The sequence below is a fragment of the Anomaloglossus baeobatrachus genome, chromosome 3, assembly GCF_048569485.1.
Source record: "Anomaloglossus baeobatrachus isolate aAnoBae1 chromosome 3, aAnoBae1.hap1, whole genome shotgun sequence".
Lineage (NCBI taxonomy): Eukaryota > Metazoa > Chordata > Amphibia > Anura > Aromobatidae > Anomaloglossus > Anomaloglossus baeobatrachus.
Window position 1 is genome coordinate 666,586,493 of NC_134355.1, and position 23,076 is coordinate 666,609,568.

The following is a 23,076-nucleotide window of genomic DNA, read 5'->3' on the forward strand; positions in this document are numbered from 1 at the left end:
AAACGGAAATATTTTCCAAAAAAGTTTATTTGCCTCCTGAAATCATAATGTATGCCATAAGATATGTCCAGAAAATTGGCTTGAAATTTTTGTCTTTACTAAAATGTAAATATTTTGTGAAAATCTGCTCTCAAATCTTGAAAGATTGCTTTTAGAGTGATTTCCATTTTTACTATTCTTTCTCTTATTAGTTTTAGCCACACTGAAGTTCCAAACAACTTTTTTCAGTTTCAGGCTCTGTGGCGCAATGGATAGCGCATTGGACTTCTAGGAAAGTGTAGGCATTCAAAGGTTGTGGGTTCGAATCCCGCCAGAGTCAGCTTTTGTTTGGTGTCTGATGCGAAAGTCCTATATAATACCCATAAGATAATAAAGAATAAGAAATGATCTAATATATGATTTATTATTATCCTTTAGAGCATTTTTGTAGAATTCAAAAATCACTAGGGCTCCCCTTTCTAGAAAAGACTAAGAAGGCAACCCAGTTTTGTGAACTTTTAAAATGCTGCTTTTCCATCCTGTTTTGAAATTCATTCTTCATGTAGATTTGTTATGTGTGTCTAGAACACAGAGAGAGTCGAGAAAATGCTAACGCTGAGTTTTTCTCTGCTGGTTCTAAAATTATTGAACATCTTGATGTTATATTTTAGAATACCTGAATTTCCAAATGTAAATCAGATTTTAAAATGATCAAAGAAAAGAATGTAGAGGAAGCTGCTAAAAAAACACTCTTTAGCACAAAGTGGCGAATGTAAATATCTAGATAAGATAAAGATTCAAAGATTGGAGGCTTGTTTTAATTGGAGAAGAGTTTTGTATCTAAAGAATTTAAACCTTTATCCATTATCTTCAGTATTCTTTAAAAGTGGAATTGAAAAAAACGAAAATATTTTCCAAAAAAGTTTATTTGCCTCCTGAAATCATAATGTATGCCATAAGATATGTCCAGAAAATTGGCTTGAAATTTTTGTCTTTACTAAAATGTAAATATTTTGTGAAAATCTGCTCTCAAATCTTGAAAGATTGCTTTTAAAGTGATTTCCATTTTTACTATTCTTTCTCTTATTAGTTTTAGCCACACTGAAGTTCCAAACAATTTTTTTCAGTTTCAGGCTCTGTGGCGCAATGGATAGCGCATTGGACTTCTAGGAAAGTGTAGGCATTCAAAGGTTGTGGGTTCGAGTCCCGCCAGAGTCAGCTTTTGTTTGGTGTCTGATGCGAAAGTCCTATATAATAACCGTAAGATAATAAAGAGGAAGAAATGATCTAATATATGATTTATTATTATCCTTTAGAGCATTTTTGTAGAATTCAAAAATCGCTAGGGCTCCCCTTTCTAGAAAAGACTAAGAAGGCAACCCAGTTTTGTGAACTTTTAAAATGTTGCTTTTCCATCCTGTTTTGAAATTCATTCTTCATGTAGATTTGTTACGTGTGTCTAGAACCCAGAGAGAGTCGAGAAAATGCTAACGCTGAGTTTTTTCTCTGCTGGTTCTAAAATTATTGAACATCTTGATGTTATATTTTAGAATACCTGAATTTCGAAATGTAAATCAGATTTTAAAATGATCAAAGAAAAGAATGTAGAGGAAGCTGCTAAAAAAACACTCTTTAGCACAAAGTGGCGAATGTAAATGTCTAGATAAGATAAAGATTCAAAGATTGGAGGCTTGTTTTAATTGGAGAAGAGTTTTGTATCTAAAGAATTTAAACCTTTATCCATTATCATCAGTATTCTTTAAAAGTGGAATTGAAAAAAACGGAAATATTTTCCAAAAAAGTTTATTTGCCTCCTGAAATCATAATGTATGCCATAAGATATGTCCAGAAACTTGGCTTGAAATTTTTGTCTTTACTAAAATGTAAATATTTTGTGAAAATCTGCTCTCAAATCTTGAAAGATTGCTTTTAGAGTGATTTCCATTTTTACTATTCTTTCTCTTATTAGTTTTAGCCACACTGAAGTTCCAAACAACTTTTTTCAGTTTCAGGCTCTGTGGCGCAATGGATAGCGCATTGGACTTCTAGGAAAGTGTAGGCATTCAAAGGTTGTGGGTTCGAGTCCCGCCAGAGGCAGCTTTTGTTTGGTGTCTGATGCGAAAGTCCTATATAATACCCATAAGATAATAAAGAATAAGAAATGATCTAATATATGATTTATTATTATCCTTTAGAGCATTTTTGTAGAATTCAAAAATCACTAGGGCTCCCCTTTCTAGAAAAGACTAAGAAGGCAACCCAGTTTTGTGAACTTTTAAAATGCTGCTTTTCCATCCTGTTTTGAAATTCATTCTTCATGTAGATTTGTTATGTGTGTCTAGAACACAGAGAGAGTCGAGAAAATGCTAACGCTGAGTTTTTCTCTGCTGGTTCTAAAATTATTTAACATCTTGATGTTATATTTTAGAATACCTGAATTTCCAAATGTAAATCAGATTTTAAAATGATCAAAGAAAAGAATGTAGAGGAAGCTGCTAAAAAAACACTCTTTAGCACAAAGTGGCGAATGTAAATGTCTAGATAAGATAAAGATTCAAAGATTGGAGGCTTGTTTTAATTGGAGAAGAGTTTTGTATCTAAAGAATTTAAACCTTTATCCATTATCTTAAGTATTCTTTAAAAGTGGAATTGAAAAAAAACGGAAATATTTTCCAAAAAAGTTTATTTGCCTCCTGAAATCATAATGTATGCCATAAGATATGTCCAGAAAATTGGCTTGAAATTTTTGTCTTTACTAAAATATAAATATTTTGTGAAAATCTGCTCTCAAATCTTGAAAGATTGCTTTTAGAGTGATTTCCATTTTTACTATTCTTTCTCTTATTAGTTTTAGCCACACTGAAGTTCCAAACAATTTTTTTCAGCTTCAGGCTCTGTGGCGCAATGGATAGCGCATTGGACTTCTAGGAAAGTGTAGGCATTCAAAGGTTGTGGGTTCGAGTCCCGCCAGAGTCAGCTTTTTTTTGGTGTCTGATGCAAAAGTCCTATATAATACCCATAAGATAATAAAGAATAAGAAATGATCTAATATATGATTTATTATTATCCTTTAGAGCATTTTTGTAGAATTCAAAAATCACTAGGGCTCCCCTTTCTAGAAAAGACTAAGAAGGCAACCCAGTTTTGTGAACTTTTAAAATGCTGCTTTTCCATCCTGTTTTGAAATTCATTCTTCATGTAGATTTGTTATGTGTGTCTAGAATACAGAGAGAGTCGAGAAAATGCTAACGCTGAGTTTTTCTCTGCTGGTTCTAAAATTATTGAACATCTTGATGTTATATTTTAGAATACCTGAATTTCCAAATGTAAATCAGATTTTAAAATGATCAAAGAAAAGAATGTAGAGGAAGCTGCTAAAAAAACACTCTTTAGCACAAAGTGGCGAATGTAAATGTCTAGATAAGATAAAGATTCAAAGATTGCAGGCTTGTTTTAATTGGAGAAGAGTTTTGTATCTAAAGAATTTAAACCTTTATCCATTATCTTCAGTATTCTTTAAAAGTGGAATTGAAAAAAACGGAAATATTTTCCAAAAAATTGTATTTGCCTCCTGAAATCATAATGTATGCCATAAGATATGTCCAGAAAATTGGCTTGAAATTTTTGTCTTTACTAAAATGTAAATATTTTGTGAAAATCTGCTCTCAAATCTTGAAAGATTGCTTTTAGAGTGATTTCCATTTTTACTATTCTTTCTCTTATTAGTTTTAGCCATACTGAAGTTCCAAACAATTATTTTCAGTTTCAGGCTCTGTGGCGCAATGGATAGCGCATTGGACTTCTAGGAAAGTGTAGGCATTCAAAGGTTGTGGGTTCGAGTCCCGCCAGAGTCAGCTTTTGTTTGGTGTCTGATGCAAAAGTCCTATATAATACCCATAAGATAATAAAGTATAAGAAATGATCTAATATATGATTTATTATTATCCTTTAGAGCATTTTTGTAGAATTCAAAAATCACTAGGGCTCCCCTTTCTAGAAAAGACTAAGAAGGCAACCCAGTTTTGTGAACTTTTAAAATGCTGCTTTTCCATCCTGTTTTGAAATTCATTCTTCATGTAGATTTGTTATGTGTGTCTAGAATACAGAGAGAGTCGAGAAAATGCTAACGCTGAGTTTTTCTCTGCTGGTTCTAAAATTATTGAACATCTTGATGTTATATTTTAGAATACCTGAATTTCCAAATGTAAATCAGATTTTAAAATGATCAAAGAAAAGAATGTAGAGGAAGCTGATAAAAAAACACTCTTTAGCACAAAGTGGCGAATGTAAATGTCTAGATAAGATAAAGATTCAAAGATTGGAGGCTTGTTTTAATTGGAGAAGAGTTTTGTATCTAAAGAATTTAAACCTTTATCCATTATCTTCAGTATTCTTTAAAAGTGGAATTGAAAAAAAAAGGAAATATTTTCCAAAAAAGTTTATTTGCCTCCTGAAATCATAATGTATGCCATAAGATATGTCCAGAAACTTGGCTTGAAATTTTTGTCTTTACTAAAATGTAAATATTTTGTGAAAATCTGCTCTCAAATCTTGAAAGATTGCTTTTAGAGTGATTTCCATTTTTACTATTCTTTCTCTTATTAGTTTTAGCCACACTGAAGTTCCAAACAATTTTTTTCAGTTTCAGGCTCTGTGGCGCAATGGATAGCGCATTGGACTTCTAGGAAAGTGTAGGCATTCAAAGGTTGTGGGTTCGAGTCCCGCCAGAGTCAGCTTTTGTTTGGTGTCTGATGCGAAAGTCCTATATAATACCCATAAGATAATAAAGAGTAAGAAATGATCTAATATATGATTTATTATTATCCTTTAGAGCATTTTTGTGGAATTCAAAAATCGCTAGGGCTCCCCTTTCTAGAAAAGACTAAGAAGGCAACCCAGTTTTGTGAACTTTTAAAATGCTGCTTTTCCATCCTGTTTTGAAATTCATTCTTCATGTAGATTTGTTATGTGTGTCTAGAACACAGAGAGAGTCGAGAAAATGCTAACGCTGAGTTTTTCTCTGCTGGTTCTAAATTTATTGAACATCTTGATGTTATATTTCAGAATACCTGAATTTCCAAATGTAAATCAGATTTTAAAATGATCAAAGAAAAGAATGTAGAGGAAGCTGCTAAAAAAACACTCTTTAGCACAAAGTGGCGAATGTAAATGTCTAGATAAGATAAAGATTCAAAGATTGGAGGCTTGTTTTAATTGGAGAAGAGTTTTGTATCTAAAGAATTTAAACCTTTATCCATTATCTTCAGTATTCTTTAAAAGTGGAATTGAAAAAAACGGAAATATTTTCCAAAAAATTTTATTTGCCTCCTGAAATCATAATGTATGCCAAAAGATATATCCAGAAAATTGGCTTGAAATTTTTGTCTTTACTAAAATGTAAATATTTTGTGAAAATCTGCTCTCAAATCTTGAAAGATTGCTTTTAGAGTGATTTCCATTTTTACTATTCTTTCTGTTATTAGTTTTAGCCACACTGAAGTTCCAAACAATTTTTTTCAGTTTCACACTCTGTGGGGCAATGGATAGCGCATTGGACTTCTAGGAAAGTGTAGGCATTCAAAGGTTGTGGGTTCGAGTCCCGCCAGAGTCAGCTTTTGTTTGGTGTCTGATGCGAAAGTCCTATATAATACCCATAAGATAATAAAGAGTAAGAAATGATCTAATATATGATTTATTATTATCCTTTAGAGCATTTTTGTAGAATTCAAAAATCGCTACGGCTCCCCTTTTTAGAAAAGACTAAGAAGGCAACCCAGTTTTGTGAACTTTTAAAATACTGCTTTTCCATCCTGTTTTGAAATTCATTCTTCATGTAGATTTGTTATGTGTGTCTAGAACACAGAGAGAGTCGAGAAAATGCTAACGCTGAGTTTTTCTCTGCTGGTTCTAAATGTATTGAACATCTTGATGTTATATTTTAGAATACCTGAATTTCCAAATGTAAATCAGATTTTAAAATGATCAAAGAAAAGAATGTAGAGGAAGCTGCTAAAAAAACACTCTTTAGCACAAAGTGGCGAATGTAAATGTCTAGATAAGATAAATATTCAAAGATTGGAGGCTTGTTTTAATTGGAGAAGAGTTTTGTATCTAAAGAATTTAAACCTTTATCCAATATCTTCAGTATTCTTTAAAAGTGGAATTGAAAAAAACGGAAATATTTTCCAAAAAATGTATTTGCCTCCTGAAATTATAATGTATGCCATAAGATATGTCCAGAAAATTGGCTTGAAATTTTTGTATTTACTAAAATGTAAATATTTTGTGAAAATCTGCTCTCAAATCTTGAAAGATTGCTTTTAGAGTGATTTCCATTTTTACTATTCTTTCTCTTATTAGTTTTAGCCACACTGAAGTTCCAAACAATTTTTTTTCAGTTTTAGCCTCTGTGGCGCAATGGATAGCGCATTGGACTTCTAGGTAAGTGTAGGCATTCAAAGGTTGTGGGTTCGAGTCCCACCAGAGTCAGCTTTTGTTTGGTGTCTGATGCGAAAGTCCTATATAATACCCAAAAGATAATAAAGAGTAAGAAATGATCTAATATATGATTTATTATTATCCTTTAGAGCATTTTTGTAGAATTAAAAAATCGCTAGGGCTCCCCTTTCTAGAAAAGACTAAGAAGGCAACCCAGTTTTGTGAACTTTTAAAATGCTGCTTTTCCATCCTGTTTTGAAATTCATTCTTCATGTAGGTTTGTTATGTGTGTCTAGAACACAGAGAGAGTCGAGAAAATGCTAACGCTGAGTTTTTCCTCTGCTGGTTCTAAAATTATTGAACATCTTGATGTTATATTTTAGAATACCTGAATTTCCAAATGTAAATCAGATTTTAAAATGATCAAAGAAAAGAATGTAGAGGAAGCTGCTAAAAAACACTCTTTAGCACAAAGTGGCGAATGTAAATGTCTAGATAAGATAAAGATTCAAAGATTGGAGGCTTGTTTTAATTGGAGAAGAGTTTTGTATCTAAAGAATTTAAACCTTTATCCATTATCTTCAGTATTCTTTAAAAGTGGAATTGAAAAAAACGGAAATATTTTCCAAAAAAGTTTATTTGCCTCCTGAAATCATAATGTATGCCATGAGATATGTCCAGAAAATTGGCTTGAAATTTTTGTCTTTACTAAAATGTAAATATTTTGTGAAAATCTGCTCTCAAATCTTGAAAGATTGCTTTTAGAGTGATTTCAATTTTTACTATTCTTTCTCTTATTAGTTTTAGCCACACTGAAGTTCCAAACAATTTTTTTCAGTTTCAGGCTCTGTGGCGCAATGGATAGCGCATTGGACTTCTAGGAAAGTGTAGGCATTCAAAGGTTGTGGGTTCGAGTCCCGCCAGAGTCAGCTTTTGTTTGGTGTCTGATGCGAAAGTCCTATATAATACCTATAAGATAATAAAGAGTAAGAAATGATCTAATATATGATTTATTATTATCCTTTAGAGCATTTTTCTAGAATTCAAAAATCGCTAGGGCTCCCCTTTCTAGAAAAGACTAAGAAGGCAACCCAGTTTTGTGAACTTTTAAAATGCTGCTTTTCCATCCTGTTTTGAAATTCATTCTTCATGTAGATTTGTTATGTGTGTCTAGAACACAGAGAGAGTCGAGAAAATGCTAACGCTGAGTTTTTCTCTGCTGGTTCTAAAATTATTGAACATCTTGATGTTATATTTTAGAATACCTGAATTTCCAAATGTAAATCAGATTTTAAAATGATCAAAGAAAAGAATGTAGAGGAAGCTGCTAAAAAAACACTCTTTAGCACAAAGTGGCGAATGTAAATGTCTAGATAAGATAAAGATTCAAAGATTGGAGGCTTGTTTTAATTGGAGAAGAGTTTTGTATCTAAAGAATTTAAACCTTTATCCATTATCTTCAGTATTCTTTAAAAGTGGAATTGAAAAAAACGGAAATATTTTCCAAAAAAGTTTATTTGCCTCCTGAAATCATAATGTATGCCATAAGATATGTCCAGAAAATTGGCTTGAAATTTTTGTCTTTACTAAAATGTAAATATTTTGTGAAAATCTGCTCTCAAATCTTGAAAGATTGCTTTTAGAGTGATTTCCATTTTTACTATTCTTTCTCTTATTAGTTTTAGCCACACTGAAGTTCCAAACAATTTTTTTCAGTTTCAGGCTCTGTGGCGCAATGGATAGCGCATTGGACTTCTAGGAAAGTGTAGGCATTCAAAGGTTGTGGGTTTGAGTCCCGCCAGAGTCAGCTTTTGTTTGGTGTCTGATGCGAAAGTCCTATATAATACCCAAAAGATAATAAAGAGTAAGAAATGATCTAATATATGATTTATTATTATCCTTTAGAGCATTTTTGTAGAATTAAAAAATCGCTAGGGCTCCCCTTTCTAGAAAAGACTAAGAAGGCAACCCAGTTTTGTGAACTTTTAAAATGCTGCTTTTCCATCCTGTTTTGAAATTCATTCTTCATGTAGGTTTGTTATGTGTGTCTAGAACACAGAGAGAGTCGAGAAAATGCTAACGCTGAGTTTTTCCTCTGCTGGTTCTAAAATTATTGAACATCTTGATGTTATATTTTAGCATACCTGAATTTCCAAATGTAAATCAGATTTTAAAATGATCAAAGAAAAGAATGTAGAGGAAGCTGCTAAAAAACACTCTTTAGCACAAAGTGGCGAATGTAAATGTCTAGATAAGATAAAGATTCAAAGATTGGAGGCTTGTTTTAATTGGAGAAGAGTTTTGTATCTAAAGAATTTAAACCTTTATCCATTATCTTCAGTATTCTTTAAAAGTGGAATTGAAAAAAACGGAAATATTTTCCAAAAAAGTTTATTTGCCTCCTGAAATCATAATGTATGCCATGAGATATGTCCAGAAAATTGGCTTGAAATTTTTGTCTTTACTAAAATGTAAATATTTTGTGAAAATCTGCTCTCAAATCTTGAAAGATTGCTTTTAGAGTGATTTCAATTTTTACTATTCTTTCTCTTATTAGTTTTAGCCACACTGAAGTTCCAAACAATTTTTCTCAGTTTCAGGCTCTGTGGCGCAATGGATAGCGCATTGGACTTCTAGGAAAGTGTAGGCATTCAAAGGTTGTGGGTTCGAGTCCCGCCAGAGTCAGCTTTTGTTTGGTGTCTGATGCGAAAGTCCTATATAATACCTATAAGATAATAAAGAGTAAGAAATGATCTAATATATGATTTATTATTATCCTTTAGAGCATTTTTCTAGAATTCAAAAATCGCTAGGGCTCCCCTTTCTAGAAAAGACTAAGAAGGCAACCCAGTTTTGTGAACTTTTAAAATGCTGCTTTTCCATCCTGTTTTGAAATTCATTCTTCATGTAGATTTGTTATGTGTGTCTAGAACACAGAGAGAGTCGAGAAAATGCTAACGCTGAGTTTTTCTCTGCTGGTTCTAAAATTATTGAACATCTTGATGTTATATTTTAGAATACCTGAATTTCCAAATGTAAATCAGATTTTAAAATGATCAAAGAAAAGAATGTAGAGGAAGCTGCTAAAAAAACACTCTTTAGCACAAAGTGGCGAATGTAAATGTCTAGATAAGATAAAGATTCAAAGATTGGAGGCTTGTTTTAATTGGAGAAGAGTTTTGTATCTAAAGAATTTAAACCTTTATCCATTATCTTCAGTATTCTTTAAAAGTGGAATTGAAAAAAACGGAAATATTTTCCAAAAAAGTTTATTTGCCTCCTGAAATCATAATGTATGCCATAAGATATGTCCAGAAAATTGGCTTGAAATTTTTGTCTTTACTAAAATGTAAATATTTTGTGAAAATCTGCTCTCAAATCTTGAAAGATTGCTTTTAGAGTGATTTCCATTTTTACTATTCTTTCTCTTATTAGTTTTAGCCACACTGAAGTTCCAAACAATTTTTTTCAGTTTCAGGCTCTGTGGCGCAAAGGATAGCGCATTGGACTTCTAGGAAAGTGTAGGTATTCAAAGGTTGTGGGTTCGAGTCCCGCCAGAGTCAGCTTTTGTTTGGTGTCTGATGCGAAAGTCCTATATAATACCCATAAGATAATAAAGAGTAAGAAATGATCTAATATATGATTTATTATTATCCTTTAGAGCATTTTTGTAGAATTCAAAAATCGCTAGGGCTCCCCTTTCTAGAAAAGACTAAGAAGGCAACCCAGTTTTGTGAACTTTTAAAATGCTGCTTTTCCATCCTGTTTTGAAATTCATTCTTCATGTAGATTTGTTATGTGTGTCTAGAACACAGAGAGAGTCGAGAAAATGCTAACGCTGAGTTTTTCTCTGCTGGTTCTAAAATTATTGAACATATTGATGTTATATTTTAGAATACCTGAATTTCCAAATGTAAATCAGATTTTAAAATGATCAAAGAAAAGAATGTAGAGGAAGCTGCTAAAAAAACACTCTTTAGCACAAAGTGGCGAATGTAAATGTCTAGATAAGATAAAGATTCAAAGATTGGAGGCTTGTTTTAATTGGAGAAGAGTTTTGTATCTAAAGAATTTAAACCTTTATCCATTATCTTCAGTATTCTTTAAAAGTGGAATTGAAAAAAACGGAAATATTTTCCAAAAAAGTTTATTTGCCTCCTGAAATCATAATGTATGCCATAAGATATGTCCAGAAAATTGGCTTGAAATTTTTGTCTTTACTAAAATGTAAATATTTTGTGAAAATCTGCTCTCAAATCTTGAAAGATTGCTTTTAGAGTGATTTCCATTTTTACTATTCTTTCTCTTATTAGTTTTAGCCACACTGAAGTTCCAAACAATTTTTTTCAGTTTCAGGCTCTGTGGCGCAATGGATAGCACATTGTACTTCTAGGAAAGTGTAGGCATTCAAAGGTTGTGGGTTCGAGTCCCGCCAGAGTCAGCTTTTGTTTGGTGTCTGATGCGAAAGTCCTATATAATACCCATAAGATAATAAAGAATAAGAAATGATCTAATATATGATTTATTATTATCCTTTAGAGCATTTTTGTAGAATTCAAAAATCGCTAGGGCTCCCCTTTCTAGAAAAGACTAAGAAGGAAACCCAGTTTTGTGAACTTTTAAAATGCTGCTTTTCCATCCTGTTTTGAAATTCATTCTTCATGTAGATTTGTTATGTGTGTCTAGAACACAGAGAGAGTCAAGAAAATGCTAACGCTGAGTTTTTCTCTGCTGGTTCTAAAATTATTGAACATCTTGATGTTATATTTTAGAATACCTAAATTTCCAAATGTAAATCAGATTTTAAAATGATCAAAGAAAAGAATGTAGAGGAAGCTGCTAAAAAAACACTCTTTAGCACAAAGTGGCGAATGTAAATGTCTAGATAAGATAAAGATTCAAAGATTGGAGGCTTGTTTTAATTGGAGAAGAGTTTTGTATCTAAAGAATTTAAACCTTTATCCATTATCTTCAGTATTCTTTAAAAGTGGAATTGAAAAAAACGGAAATATTTTCCAAAAAAGTTTATTTGCCTCCTGAAATCATAATGTATGCCATAAGATATGTCCAGAAAATTGGCTTGAAATTTTTGTCTTTACTAAAATGTAAATATTTTGTGAAAATCTGCTCTCAAATCTTGAAAGATTGCTTTTAGAGTGATTTCCATTTTTACTATTCTTTCTCTTATTAGTTTTAGCCACACTGAAGTTCCAAACAATTTTTTTCAGTTTCAGGCTCTGTGGCGCAATGGATAGCGCATTGGACTTCTAGGAAAGTGTAGGTATTCAAAGGTTGTGGGTTCGAGTCCCGCCAGAGTCAGCTTTTGTTTGGTGTCTGATGCGAAAGTCCTATATAATACCCATAAGATAATAAAGAGTAAGAAATGATCTAATATATGATTTATTATTATCCTTTAGAGCATTTTTGTAGAATTCAAAAATCGCTAGGGCTCCCCTTTCTAGAAAAGACTAAGAAGGCAACCCAGTTTTGTGAACTTTTAAAATGCTGCTTTTCCATCCTGTTTTGAAATTCATTCTTCATGTAGATTTGTTATGTGTGTCTAGAACACAGAGAGAGTCGAGAAAATGCTAACGCTGAGTTTTTCTCTGCTGGTTCTAAAATTATTGAACATCTTGATGTTATATTTTAGAATACCTGAATTTCCAAATGTAAATCAGATTTTAAAATGATCAAAGAAAAGAATGTAGAGGAAGCTGCTAAAAAAACACTCTTTAGCACAAAGTGGCGAATGTAAATGTCTAGATAAGATAAAGATTCAAAGATTGGAGGCTTGTTTTAATTGGAGAAGAGTTTTGTATCTAAAGAATTTAAACCTTTATCCATTATCTTCAGTATTCTTTAAAAGTGGAATTGAAAAAAACGGAAATATTTTCCAAAAAAGTTTATTTGCCTCCTGAAATCATAATGTATGCCATAAGATATGTCCAGAAAATTGGCTTGAAATTTTTGTCTTTACTAAAATGTAAATATTTTGTGAAAATCTGCTCTCAAATCTTGAAAGATTGCTTTTAGAGTGATTTCCATTTTTACTATTCTTTCTCTTATTAGTTTTAGCCACACTGAAGTTCCAAACAATTTTTTTCAGTTTCAGGCTCTGTGGCGCAATGGATAGCACATTGGACTTCTAGGAAAGTGTAGGCATTCAAAGGTTGTGGGTTCGAGTCCCGCCAGAGTCAGCTTTTGTTTGGTGTCTGATGCGAAAGTCCTATATAATACCCGTAAGATAATAAAGAATAAGAAATGATCTAATATATGATTTATTATTATCCTTTAGAGCATTTTTGTAGAATTCAAAAATCGCTAGGGCTCCCCTTTCTAGAAAAGACTAAGAAGGAAACCCAGTTTTGTGAACTTTTAAAATGCTGCTTTTCCATCCTGTTTTGAAATTCATTCTTCATGTAGATTTGTTATGTGTGTCTAGAACACAGAGAGAGTCAAGAAAATGCTAACGCTGAGTTTTTCTCTGCTGGTTCTAAAATTATTGAACATCTTGATGTTATATTTTAGAATACCTGAATTTCCAAATGTAAATCAGATTTTAAAATGATCAAAGAAAAGAATGTAGAGGAAGCTGCTAAAAAAACACTCTTTAGCACAAAGTGGCGAATGTAAATGTCTAGATAAGATAAAGATTCAAAGATTGGAGGCTTGTTTTAATTGGAGAAGAGTTTTGTATCTAAAGAATTTAAACCTTTATCCATTATCTTCAGTATTCTTTAAAAGTGGAATTGAAAAAAACGGAAATATTTTCCAAAAAAGTTTATTTGCCTCCTGAAATCATAATGTATGCCATAAGATATGTCCAGAAAATTGGCTTGAAATTTTTGTCTTTACTAAAATGTAAATATTTTGTGAAAATCTGCTCTCAAATCTTGAAAGATTGCTTTTAGAGTGATTTCCATTTTTACTATTCTTTCTCTTATTAGTTTTAGCCACACTGAAGTTCCAAACAATTTTTTTCAGTTTCAGGCTCTGTGGCGCAATGGATAGCGCATTGGACTTCTAGGAAAGTGTAGGTATTCAAAGGTTGTGGGTTCGAGTCCCGCCAGAGTCAGCTTTTGTTTGGTGTCTGATGCGAAAGTCCTATATAATACCCATAAGATAATAAAGAGTAAGAAATGATCTAATATATGATTTATTATTATCCTTTAGAGCATTTTTGTAGAATTCAAAAATCGCTAGGGCTCCCCTTTCTAGAAAAGACTAAGAAGGCAACCCAGTTTTGTGAACTTTTAAAATGCTGCTTTTCCATCCTGTTTTGAAATTCATTCTTCATGTAGATTTGTTATGTGTGTCTAGAACACAGAGAGAGTCGAGAAAATGCTAACGCTGAGTTTTTCTCTGCTGGTTCTAAAATTATTGAACATCTTGATGTTATATTTTAGAATACCTGAATTTCCAAATGTAAATCAGATTTTAAAATGATCAAAGAAAAGAATGTAGAGGAAGCTGCTAAAAAAACACTCTTTAGCACAAAGTGGCGAATGTAAATGTCTAGATAAGATAAAGATTCAAAGATTGGAGGCTTGTTTTAATTGGAGAAGAGTTTTGTATCTAAAGAATTTAAACCTTTATCCATTATCTTCAGTATTCTTTAAAAGTGGAATTGAAAAAAACGGAAATATTTTCCAAAAAAGTTTATTTGCCTCCTGAAATCATAATGTATGCCATAAGATATGTCCAGAAAATTGGCTTGAAATTTTTGTCTTTACTAAAATGTAAATATTTTGTGAAAATCTGCTCTCAAATCTTGAAAGATTGCATTTAGAGTGATTTCCATTTTTACTATTCTTTCTCTTATTAGTTTTAGCCACACTGAAGTTCCAAACAATTTTTTTCAGTTTCAGGCTCTGTGGCGCAATGGAAAGCACATTGGACTTCTAGGAAAGTGTAGGCATTCAAAGGTTGTGGGTTCGAGTCCCGCCAGAGTCAGCTTTTGTTTGGTGTCTGATGCGAAAGTCCTATATAATACCCATAAGATAATAAAGAATAAGAAATGATCTAATATATGATTTATTATTATCCTTTAGAGCATTTTTGTAGAATTCAAAAATCGCTAGGGCTCCCCTTTCTAGAAAAGACTAAGAAGGCAACCCAGTTTTGTGAACTTTTAAAATGCTGCTTTTCCATCCTGTTTTGAAATTCATTCTTCATGTAGATTTGTTATGTGTGTCTAGAACACAGAGAGAGTCGAGAAAATGGTAACGCTGAGTTTTTCTCTGCTGGTTCTAAAATTATTGAACATCTTGATGTTATATTTTAGAATACCTGAATTTCCAAATGTAAATCAGATTTTAAAATGATCAAAGAAAAGAATGTAGAGGAAGCTGCTAAAAAAACACTCTTTAGCACAAAGTGGCGAATGTAAATGTCTAGATAAGATAAAGATTCAAAGATTGGAGGCTTGTTTTAATTGGAGAAGAGTTTTGTATCTAAAGAATTTAAACCTTTATCCATTATCTTCAGTATTCTTTAAAAGTGGAATTGAAAAAAACGGAAATATTTTCCAAAAAATGTATTTGCCTCCTGAAATCATAATGTATGCCATAAGATATGTCCAGAAAATTGGCTTGAAATTTTTGTCTTTACTAAAATGTAAATATTTTGTGAAAATCTGCTCTCAAATCTTGAAAGATTGCTTTTAGAGTGATTTCCATTTTTACTATTCTTTCTCTTATTAGTTTTAGCCACACTGAAGTTCCAAACATTTCTTTTCAGTTTCAGGCTCTGTGGCGCAATGAATAGCGCATTGGAATTCTAGGAAAGTGTAGGCATTCAAAGATTGTGGGTTCGAGTCCTGCCAGAGTCAGCTTTTGTTTGGTGTCTGATGCGAAAATCCTATATAATACCCATAAGATAATAAAGATTAAGAAATGATCTAATATATGATTTATTATTATCCTTTAGAGCATTTTTGTAGAATTCAAAAATCACTAGGGCTCCCCTTTCTAGAAAAGACTAAGAAGGCAACCCAGTTTTGTGAACTTTTAAAATGCTGCTTTTCCATCCTGTTTTGAAATTCATTCTTCATGTAGATTTGTTATGTGTGTCTAGAACACAGAGAGAGTCGAGAAAATGCTAACGCTGAGTTTTTCTCTGCTGGTTCTAAAATTATTGAACATCTTGATGTTATATTTTAGAATACCTGAATTTCCAAATGTAAATCAGATTTTAAAATGATCAAAGAAAAGAATGTAGAGGAAGCTGCTAAAAAAACACTCTTTAGCACAAAGTGGCGAATGTAAATGTCTAGATAAGATAAAGATTCAAAGATTGGAGGCTTGTTTTAATTGGAAAAGAGTTTTGTATCTAAAGAATTTAAACCTTTATCCATTATCTTCAGTATTCTTTAAAAGTGGAATTGAAAAAAACGGAAATATTTTCCAAAAAAGTTTATTTGCCTCCTGAAATCATAATGTATGCCATAAGATATGTCCAGAAACTTGGCTTGAAATTTTTGTCTTTACTAAAATGTAAATATTTTGTGAAAATCTGCTCTCAAATCTTGAAAGATTGCTTTTAGAGTGATTTCCATTTTTACTATTCTTTCTCTTATTAGTTTTAGCCACACTGAAGTTCCAAACATTTCTTTTCAGTTTCAGGCTCTGTGGCGCAATGGATAGCGCATTGGAATTCTAGGAAAGTGTAGGCATTCAAAGATTGTGGGTTCGAGTCCTGCCAGAGTCAGCTTTTGTTTGGTGTCTGATGCGAAAATCCTATATAAATACCCATAAGATAATAAAGATTAAGAAATGATCTAATATATGATTTATTATTATCCTTTAGAGCATTTTTGTAGAATTCCAAAATCGCTACGGCTCCCCTTTCTAGAAAAGACTAAGAAGGCAACCCAGTTTTGTGAACTTTTAAAATGCTGCTTTTCCATCCTGTTTTGAAATTCATTCTTCATGTAGATTTGTTATGTGTGTCTAGAACACAGAGAGAGTTGAGAAAATGCTAACGCTGAGTTTTTCTCTGCTGGTTCTAAATGTATTGAACATCTTGATGTTATATTTTCGAATACCTGAATTTCCAAATGTAAATCAGATTTTAAAATGATCAAAGAAAAGAATGTAGAGGAAGCTGCTAAAAAAACACTCTTTAGCACAAAGTGGCGAATGTAAATGTCTAGATAAGATAAAGATTCAAAGATTGGAGGCTTGTTTTAATTGGAGAAGAGTTTTGTATCTAAAGAATTTAAACCTTTATCCATTATCTTCAGTATTCTTTAAAATTGGAATTGAAAAAAACGGAAATATTTTCCAAAAAATGTATTTGCCTACTGAAATCATAATGTATGCCATAAGATATGTCCAGAAAATTGGCTTGAAATTTTTGTATTTACTAAAATGTAAATATTTTGTGAAAATCTGCTCTCAAATCTTGAAAGATTGCTTTTAGAGTGATTTCCATTTTTACTATTCTTTCTCTTATTAGTTTTAGCCACACTGAAGTTCCAAACATTTTTTTTCAGTTTCAGGCTCTGTGGCGCAATGGATAGCGCATTGGAATTCTAGGAAAGTGTAGGCATTCAAAGATTGTGGGTTCGAGTCCTGCCAGAGTCAGCTTTTGTTTGGTGTCTGATGCGAAAATCCTATATAATACCCATAAGATAATAAAGATTAAGAAATGATCTAATATATGATTTATTATTATCCTTTAGAGCATTTTTGTAGAATTCAAAAATCACTAGGGCTCCCCTTTCTAGAAAAGACTAAGAAGGCAACCCAGTTTTGTGAACTTTTAAAATGCTGCTTTTCCATCCTGTTTTGAAATTCATTCTTCATGTAGATTTGTTATGTGTGTCTAGAACACAGAGAGAGTCGAGAAAATGCTAATGCTGAGTTTTTCTCTGCTGGTTCTAAACCTTTGAATGCCTACACTTTCCTAGAAGTCTAATGCGCTATCCATTGCGCCACAGAGCCTGAAACTGAAAAAAAAATGTTTGGAACTTCAGTGTGGCTAAAACTAATAAGAGAAAGAATAGTAAAAATAGAAATCACTCTAAAAGCAATCTTTCAAGATTTGAGAGCAGATTTTCACAAAATATTTACATTTTAGTAAAGACAAAAATTTCAAGCCAATTTTCTGGACATATCTTATGGCATACATTATGATTTCAGGAGGCAAATAAACTTTTTTGGAAAATATTTCCGTTTTTTTCAATTCCACTTTTAAAGAATACTGAAGATAATGGATAAAGGTTTAAATTCTTTAGATACAAAACTCTTCTCCAATTAAAACAAGCTCCTAATATAATATAAACAAGTCCTATATAATACCCATAAGATAATAAAGAGTAAGAAATGATTTAATATATGATTTATTATTATCCTTTAGAGCATTTTTGTAGAATTCAAAAATCGCTAGGGCTCCCCTTTCTAGAAAAGACTAAGAAGGCAACCCAGTTTTGTGAACTTTTAAAATGCTGCTTTTCCATCCTGCTTTGAAATTCATTCTTCATGTAGATTTGTTATGTGTGTCTAGAACACAGAGAGAGTCGAGAAAATGCTAACGCTGAGTTTTTCTCTGCTGGTTCTAAAATTATTGAACATCTTGATGTTATATTTTAGAATACCTGAATTTCTAAATGTAAATCAGATTTTAAAATGATCAAAGAAAAGAATGTAGAAGAAGCTGCTAAAAAAACACTCTTTAGCACAAAGTGGCGAATGTAAATGTCTAGATAAGATAAAGATTCAAAGATTGGAGGCTTGTTTTAATTGGAGAAGAGTTTTGTATCTAAAGAATTTAAACCTTTATCCATTATTTTCAGTATTCTTTAAAAGTGGAATTGAAAAAAACGGAAATATTTTCCAAAAAAGTTTATTTGCCTCCTGAAATCATAATGTATGCCATAAGATATGTCCAGAAACTTGGCTTGAAATTTTTGTCTTTACTAAAATGTAAATATTTTGTGAAAATCTGCTCTCAAATCTTGAAAGATTGCTTTTAGAGTGATTTCCATTTTTACTATTCTTTCTCTTATTAGTTTTAGCCACACTGAAGTTCCAAACAATTTTTTTCAGTTTCAGGCTCTGTGGCGCAATGGATAGCGCATTGGACTTCTAGGAAAGTGTAGACATTCAAAGGTTGTGGGTTCGAGTCCCGCCAGAGTCAGCTTTTGTTTGGTGTCTGATGCGAAAGTCCTATATAATACCCATAAGATAATAAAGAGTAAGAAATGATCTAATATATGATTTATTATTATCCTTTAGAGCATTTTTGTAGAATTAAAAAATCGCTACGGCTCCCCTTTCTAGAAAAGACTAAGAAGGCAACCCAGTTTTGTGAACTTTTAAAATACTGCTTTTCCATCCTGTTGTGAAATTCATTCTTCATGTAGATTTGTTATGTGTGTCTAGAACACAGAGAGCGTCGAGAAAATGCTAACGCTGAGTTTTTCTCTGCTGGTTCTAAAATTATTGAACATCTTGATGTTATATTTTAGAATACCTGAATTTCCAAATGTAAATCAGATTTTAAAATGATCAAAGAAAAGAATGTAGAGGAAGCTGCTAAAAAAACACTCTTTAGCACAAAGTGGCGAATGTAAATGTCTAGATAAGATAAAGATTCAAAGATTGGAGGCTTGTTTTAATTGGAGAAGAGTTTTGTATCTAAAGAATTTAAACCTTTATCCATTATCTTCAGTATTCTTTAAAAGTGGAATTGAAAAAAACGGAAATATTTTCCAAAAAAGTTTATTTGCCTCCTGAAATCATAATGTATGCCATAAGATATGTCCAGAAAATTGGCTTGAAATTTTTGTCTTTACTAAAATGTAAATATTTTGTGAAAATCTGCTCTCAAATCTTGAAAGATTGCTTTTAGAGTGATTTCCATTTTTACTATTCTTTCTCTTATTAGTTTTAGCCACACTGAAGTTCCAAACAATTTTTTTCAGTTTCAGGCTCTGTGGCGCAATGGATAAGCGCATTGGACTTCTAGGAAAGTGTAGGTATTCAAAGGTTGTGGGTTCGAGTCCCGCCAGAGTCAGCTTTTGTTTGGTGTCCGATGCGAACGTCCTATATAATACCCATAAGATAATAAAGAGTAAGAAATGATCTAATATATGATTTATTATTATCCTTTAGAGCATTTTTGTAGAATTCAAAAATCGCTAGGGCTCCCCTTTCTAGAAAAGACTAAGAAGGAAACCCAGTTTTGTGAACTTTTAAAATGCTGCTTTTCCATCCTGTTTTGAAATTCATTCTTCATGTAGATTTGTTATGTGTGTCTAGAACACAGAGAGAGTCGAGAAAATGCTAACGCTGAGTTTTTATCTGCTGGTTCTAAAATTATTGAACATCTTGATGTTATATTTTAGAATACCTGAATTTCCAAATGTAAATCAGATTTTAAAATGATCAAAGAAAAGAATGTAGAGGAAGCTGCTAAAAAAACACTCTTTAGCACAAAGTGGCGAATGTAAATGTCTAGATAAGATAAAGATTCAAAGATTGGAGGCTTGTTTTAATTGGAGAAGAGTTTTGTATCTAAAGAATTTAAACATTTATCCATTATCTTCAGTATTCTTTAAAAGTGGAATTGAAAAAAACGGAAATATTTTCCAAAAAATGTATTTGCCTCCTGAAATCATAATGTATGCCATAAGATATGTCCAGAAAATTGGCTTGAAATTTTTGTCTTTACTAAAATGTAAATATTTTGTGAAAATCTGCTCTCAAATCTTGAAAGATTGCTTTTAGAGTGATTTCCATTTTTACTATTCTTTCTCTTATTAGTTTTAGCCACACTGAAGTTCCAAACATTTCTTTTCAGTTTCAGGCTCTGTGGCGCAATGGATAGCGCATTGGAATTCTAGGAAAGTGTAGGCATTCAAAGATTGTGGGTTCGAGTCCTGCCAGAGTCAGCTTTTGTTTGGTGTCTGATGCGAAAATCCTATATAATACCCATAAGATAATAAAGATTAAGAAATGATCTAATATATGATTTATTATTATCCTTTAGAGCATTTTTGTAGAATTCAAAAATCACTAGGGCTCCCCTTTCTAGAACAGACTAAGAAGGCAACCCAGTTTTGTGAACTTTTAAAATGCTGCTTTTCCATCCTGTTTTGAAATTCATTCTTCATGTAGATTTGTTATGTGTGTCTAGAACACAGAGAGAGTCGAGAAAATGCTAATGCTGAGTTTTTCTCTGCTGGTTCTAAAATTATTGAACATCTTGATGTTATATTTTAGAATACCTGAATTTCCAAATGTAAATCAGATTTTAAAATGATCAAAGAAAAGAATGTAGAGGAAGCTGCTAAAAAAACACTCTTTAGCACAAAGTGGCGAATGTAAATGTCTAGATAAGATAAAGATTCAAAGATTGGAGGCTTGTTTTAATTGGAGAAGAGTTTTGTATCTAAAGAATTTAAACCTTTATCCATTATCTTCAGTATTCTTTAAAAGTGGAATTGAAAAAAACAGAAATATTTTCCAAAAAAGTTTATTTGCCTCCTGAAATCATAATGTATGCCATAAGATATGTCCAGAAACTTGGCTTGAAATTTTTGTCTTTATTAAAATGTAAATATTTTGTGAAAATCTGCTCTCAAATCTTGAAAGATTGCTTTTAGAGTGATTTCCATTTTTACTATTCTTTCTCTTATTAGTTTTAGCCACACTGAAGTTCCAAACAATTTTTTTCAGTTTCTGGCTCTGTGGCGCAATGGATAGCGCATTGGACTTCTAGGAAAGTGTAGGCATTCAAAGGTTGTGGGTTCGAGTCCCGCCAGAGTCAGCTTTTGTTTGGTGTCTGATGCGAAAGTCCTATATAATACCCATAAGATAATAAAGAGTAAGAAATGATCTAATATATGATTTATTATTATCCTTTAGAGCATTTCTGTGGAATTCAAAAATCGCTAGGGCTCAACTTTCTAGAAAAGACTAAGAAGGCAACCCAGTTTTGTGAACTTTTAAAATGCTTCTTTTCCATCCTGTTTTGAAATTCATTCTTCATGTAGATTTGTTATGTGTGTCTAGAACACAGAGAGAGTCGAGAAAATGCTAATGCTGAGTTTTTCTCTGCTGGTTCTAAACCTTTGAATGCCTACACTTTCCTAGAAGTCTAATGCACTATCCATTGCGCCACAGAGCCTGAAACTGAAAAAAAATGTTTGGAACTTCAGTGTGGCTAAAACTAATAAGAGAAAGAATAGTAAAAATAGAAATCACTCTAAAAGCAATCTTTCAAGATTTGAGAGCAGATTTTCACAAAATATTTACATTTTAGTAAAGACAAAAATTTCAAGCCAATTTTCTGTACATATCTTATGGCATACATTATGATTTCAGTTGGCAAATAAACTTTTTTGGAAAATATTTCCGTTTTTTTCAATTCCACTTTTAAAGAATACTGAAGATAATGGATAAAGGTTTAAATTCTTTAGATACAAAACTCTTCTCCAATTAAAACAAGCTCCTAATATAATATAAACAAGTCCTATATAATACCCATAAGATAATAAAGAGTAAGAAATGATTTAATATATGATTTATTATTATCCTTTAGAGCATTTTTGTAGAATTCAAAAATCGCTAGGGCTCCCCTTTCTAGAAAAGACTAAGAAGGCAACCCAGTTTTGTGAACTTTTAAAATGCTGCTTTTCCATCCTGCTTTGAAATTCATTCTTCATGTAGATTTGTTATGTGTGTCTAGAACACAGAGAGAGTCGAGAAAATGCTAACGCTGAGTTTTTCTCTGCTGGTTCTAAAATTATTGAACATCTTGATGTTATATTTTAGAATACCTGAATTTCTAAATGTAAATCAGATTTTAAAATGATCAAAGAAAAGAATGTAGAAGAAGCTGCTAAAAAAACACTCTTTAGCACAAAGTGGCGAATGTAAATGTCTAGATAAGATAAAGATTCAAAGATTGGAGGCTTGTTTTAATTGGAGAAGAGTTTTGTATCTAAAGAATTTAAACCTTTATCCATTATCTTCAGTATTCTTTAAAAGTGGAATTGAAAAAAACGGAAATATTTTCCAAAAAAGTTTATTTGCCTCCTGAAATCATAATGTATGCCATAAGATATGTCCAGAAACTTGGCTTGAAATTTTTGTCTTTACTAAAATGTAAATATTTTGTGAAAATCTGCTCTCAAATCTTGAAAGATTGCTTTTAGAGTGATTTCCATTTTTACTATTCTTTCTCTTATTAGTTTTAGCCACACTGAAGTTCCAAACAATTTTTTTCAGTTTCAGGCTCTGTGGCGCAATGGATAGCGCATTGGACTTCTAGGAAAGTGTAGGCATTCAAAGGTTGTGGGTTCGAGTCCCGCCAGAGTCAGCTTTTGTTTGGTGTCTGATGCGAAAGTCCTATATAATACCCATAAGATAATAAAGAGTAAGAAATGATCTAATATATGATTTATTATTATCCTTTAGAGCATTTTTGTAGAATTCAAAAATCGCTACGGCTCCCCTTTCTAGAAAAGACTAAGAAGGCAACCCAGTTTTGTGAACTTTTAAAATACTGCTTTTCCATCCTGTTGTGAAATTCATTCTTCATGTAGATTTGTTATGTGTGTCTAGAACACAGAGAGAGTCGAGAAAATGCTAACGCTGAGTTTTTCTCTGCTGGTTCTAAAATTATTGAACATCTTGATGTTATATTTTA

General features: G+C 32.0%; 19 non-coding genes across 19 annotated transcripts; all 19 read left to right on the forward strand.

Annotated features, from left to right (window-relative positions):
* The first annotated feature begins 233 nt into the window (after positions 1 to 233).
* TRNAR-UCU (transfer RNA arginine (anticodon UCU)) lies at positions 234 to 319 on the forward strand. The gene is given in 2 exon segments: positions 234 to 270; positions 284 to 319. It is a non-coding gene; the product is annotated as a tRNA-Arg (tRNA).
* Positions 320 to 1,111: 792 nt separating this feature from the next.
* TRNAR-UCU (transfer RNA arginine (anticodon UCU)) lies at positions 1,112 to 1,197 on the forward strand. Its single transcript is given in 2 exon segments — positions 1,112 to 1,148; positions 1,162 to 1,197. It is a non-coding gene; the product is annotated as a tRNA-Arg (tRNA).
* Positions 1,198 to 1,990: 793 nt separating this feature from the next.
* TRNAR-UCU (transfer RNA arginine (anticodon UCU)) lies at positions 1,991 to 2,076 on the forward strand. Its single transcript is given in 2 exon segments — positions 1,991 to 2,027; positions 2,041 to 2,076. It is a non-coding gene; the product is annotated as a tRNA-Arg (tRNA).
* A 793-nt stretch (positions 2,077 to 2,869) lies between these two features.
* TRNAR-UCU (transfer RNA arginine (anticodon UCU)) lies at positions 2,870 to 2,955 on the forward strand. The gene is given in 2 exon segments: positions 2,870 to 2,906; positions 2,920 to 2,955. It is a non-coding gene; the product is annotated as a tRNA-Arg (tRNA).
* A 792-nt stretch (positions 2,956 to 3,747) lies between these two features.
* On the forward strand, positions 3,748 to 3,833 carry TRNAR-UCU (transfer RNA arginine (anticodon UCU)). The gene is given in 2 exon segments: positions 3,748 to 3,784; positions 3,798 to 3,833. It is a non-coding gene; the product is annotated as a tRNA-Arg (tRNA).
* A 793-nt stretch (positions 3,834 to 4,626) lies between these two features.
* On the forward strand, positions 4,627 to 4,712 carry TRNAR-UCU (transfer RNA arginine (anticodon UCU)). The gene is given in 2 exon segments: positions 4,627 to 4,663; positions 4,677 to 4,712. It is a non-coding gene; the product is annotated as a tRNA-Arg (tRNA).
* A 1,670-nt stretch (positions 4,713 to 6,382) lies between these two features.
* Positions 6,383 to 6,468, forward strand: TRNAR-UCU (transfer RNA arginine (anticodon UCU)). The gene is given in 2 exon segments: positions 6,383 to 6,419; positions 6,433 to 6,468. It is a non-coding gene; the product is annotated as a tRNA-Arg (tRNA).
* A 792-nt stretch (positions 6,469 to 7,260) lies between these two features.
* TRNAR-UCU (transfer RNA arginine (anticodon UCU)) lies at positions 7,261 to 7,346 on the forward strand. Its single transcript is given in 2 exon segments — positions 7,261 to 7,297; positions 7,311 to 7,346. It is a non-coding gene; the product is annotated as a tRNA-Arg (tRNA).
* Positions 7,347 to 8,138: 792 nt separating this feature from the next.
* On the forward strand, positions 8,139 to 8,224 carry TRNAR-UCU (transfer RNA arginine (anticodon UCU)). The gene is given in 2 exon segments: positions 8,139 to 8,175; positions 8,189 to 8,224. It is a non-coding gene; the product is annotated as a tRNA-Arg (tRNA).
* A 792-nt stretch (positions 8,225 to 9,016) lies between these two features.
* Positions 9,017 to 9,102, forward strand: TRNAR-UCU (transfer RNA arginine (anticodon UCU)). The gene is given in 2 exon segments: positions 9,017 to 9,053; positions 9,067 to 9,102. It is a non-coding gene; the product is annotated as a tRNA-Arg (tRNA).
* A 792-nt stretch (positions 9,103 to 9,894) lies between these two features.
* TRNAR-UCU (transfer RNA arginine (anticodon UCU)) lies at positions 9,895 to 9,980 on the forward strand. The gene is given in 2 exon segments: positions 9,895 to 9,931; positions 9,945 to 9,980. It is a non-coding gene; the product is annotated as a tRNA-Arg (tRNA).
* Positions 9,981 to 11,650: 1,670 nt separating this feature from the next.
* Positions 11,651 to 11,736, forward strand: TRNAR-UCU (transfer RNA arginine (anticodon UCU)). Its single transcript is given in 2 exon segments — positions 11,651 to 11,687; positions 11,701 to 11,736. It is a non-coding gene; the product is annotated as a tRNA-Arg (tRNA).
* A 792-nt stretch (positions 11,737 to 12,528) lies between these two features.
* On the forward strand, positions 12,529 to 12,614 carry TRNAR-UCU (transfer RNA arginine (anticodon UCU)). The gene is given in 2 exon segments: positions 12,529 to 12,565; positions 12,579 to 12,614. It is a non-coding gene; the product is annotated as a tRNA-Arg (tRNA).
* Positions 12,615 to 13,406: 792 nt separating this feature from the next.
* TRNAR-UCU (transfer RNA arginine (anticodon UCU)) lies at positions 13,407 to 13,492 on the forward strand. The gene is given in 2 exon segments: positions 13,407 to 13,443; positions 13,457 to 13,492. It is a non-coding gene; the product is annotated as a tRNA-Arg (tRNA).
* A 792-nt stretch (positions 13,493 to 14,284) lies between these two features.
* TRNAR-UCU (transfer RNA arginine (anticodon UCU)) lies at positions 14,285 to 14,370 on the forward strand. Its single transcript is given in 2 exon segments — positions 14,285 to 14,321; positions 14,335 to 14,370. It is a non-coding gene; the product is annotated as a tRNA-Arg (tRNA).
* A 4,102-nt stretch (positions 14,371 to 18,472) lies between these two features.
* Positions 18,473 to 18,558, forward strand: TRNAR-UCU (transfer RNA arginine (anticodon UCU)). The gene is given in 2 exon segments: positions 18,473 to 18,509; positions 18,523 to 18,558. It is a non-coding gene; the product is annotated as a tRNA-Arg (tRNA).
* Positions 18,559 to 19,350: 792 nt separating this feature from the next.
* On the forward strand, positions 19,351 to 19,437 carry TRNAR-UCU (transfer RNA arginine (anticodon UCU)). Its single transcript is given in 2 exon segments — positions 19,351 to 19,388; positions 19,402 to 19,437. It is a non-coding gene; the product is annotated as a tRNA-Arg (tRNA).
* Positions 19,438 to 21,106: 1,669 nt separating this feature from the next.
* Positions 21,107 to 21,192, forward strand: TRNAR-UCU (transfer RNA arginine (anticodon UCU)). The gene is given in 2 exon segments: positions 21,107 to 21,143; positions 21,157 to 21,192. It is a non-coding gene; the product is annotated as a tRNA-Arg (tRNA).
* Positions 21,193 to 22,660: 1,468 nt separating this feature from the next.
* On the forward strand, positions 22,661 to 22,746 carry TRNAR-UCU (transfer RNA arginine (anticodon UCU)). The gene is given in 2 exon segments: positions 22,661 to 22,697; positions 22,711 to 22,746. It is a non-coding gene; the product is annotated as a tRNA-Arg (tRNA).
* The last annotated feature ends 330 nt before the right edge of the window (positions 22,747 to 23,076 follow it).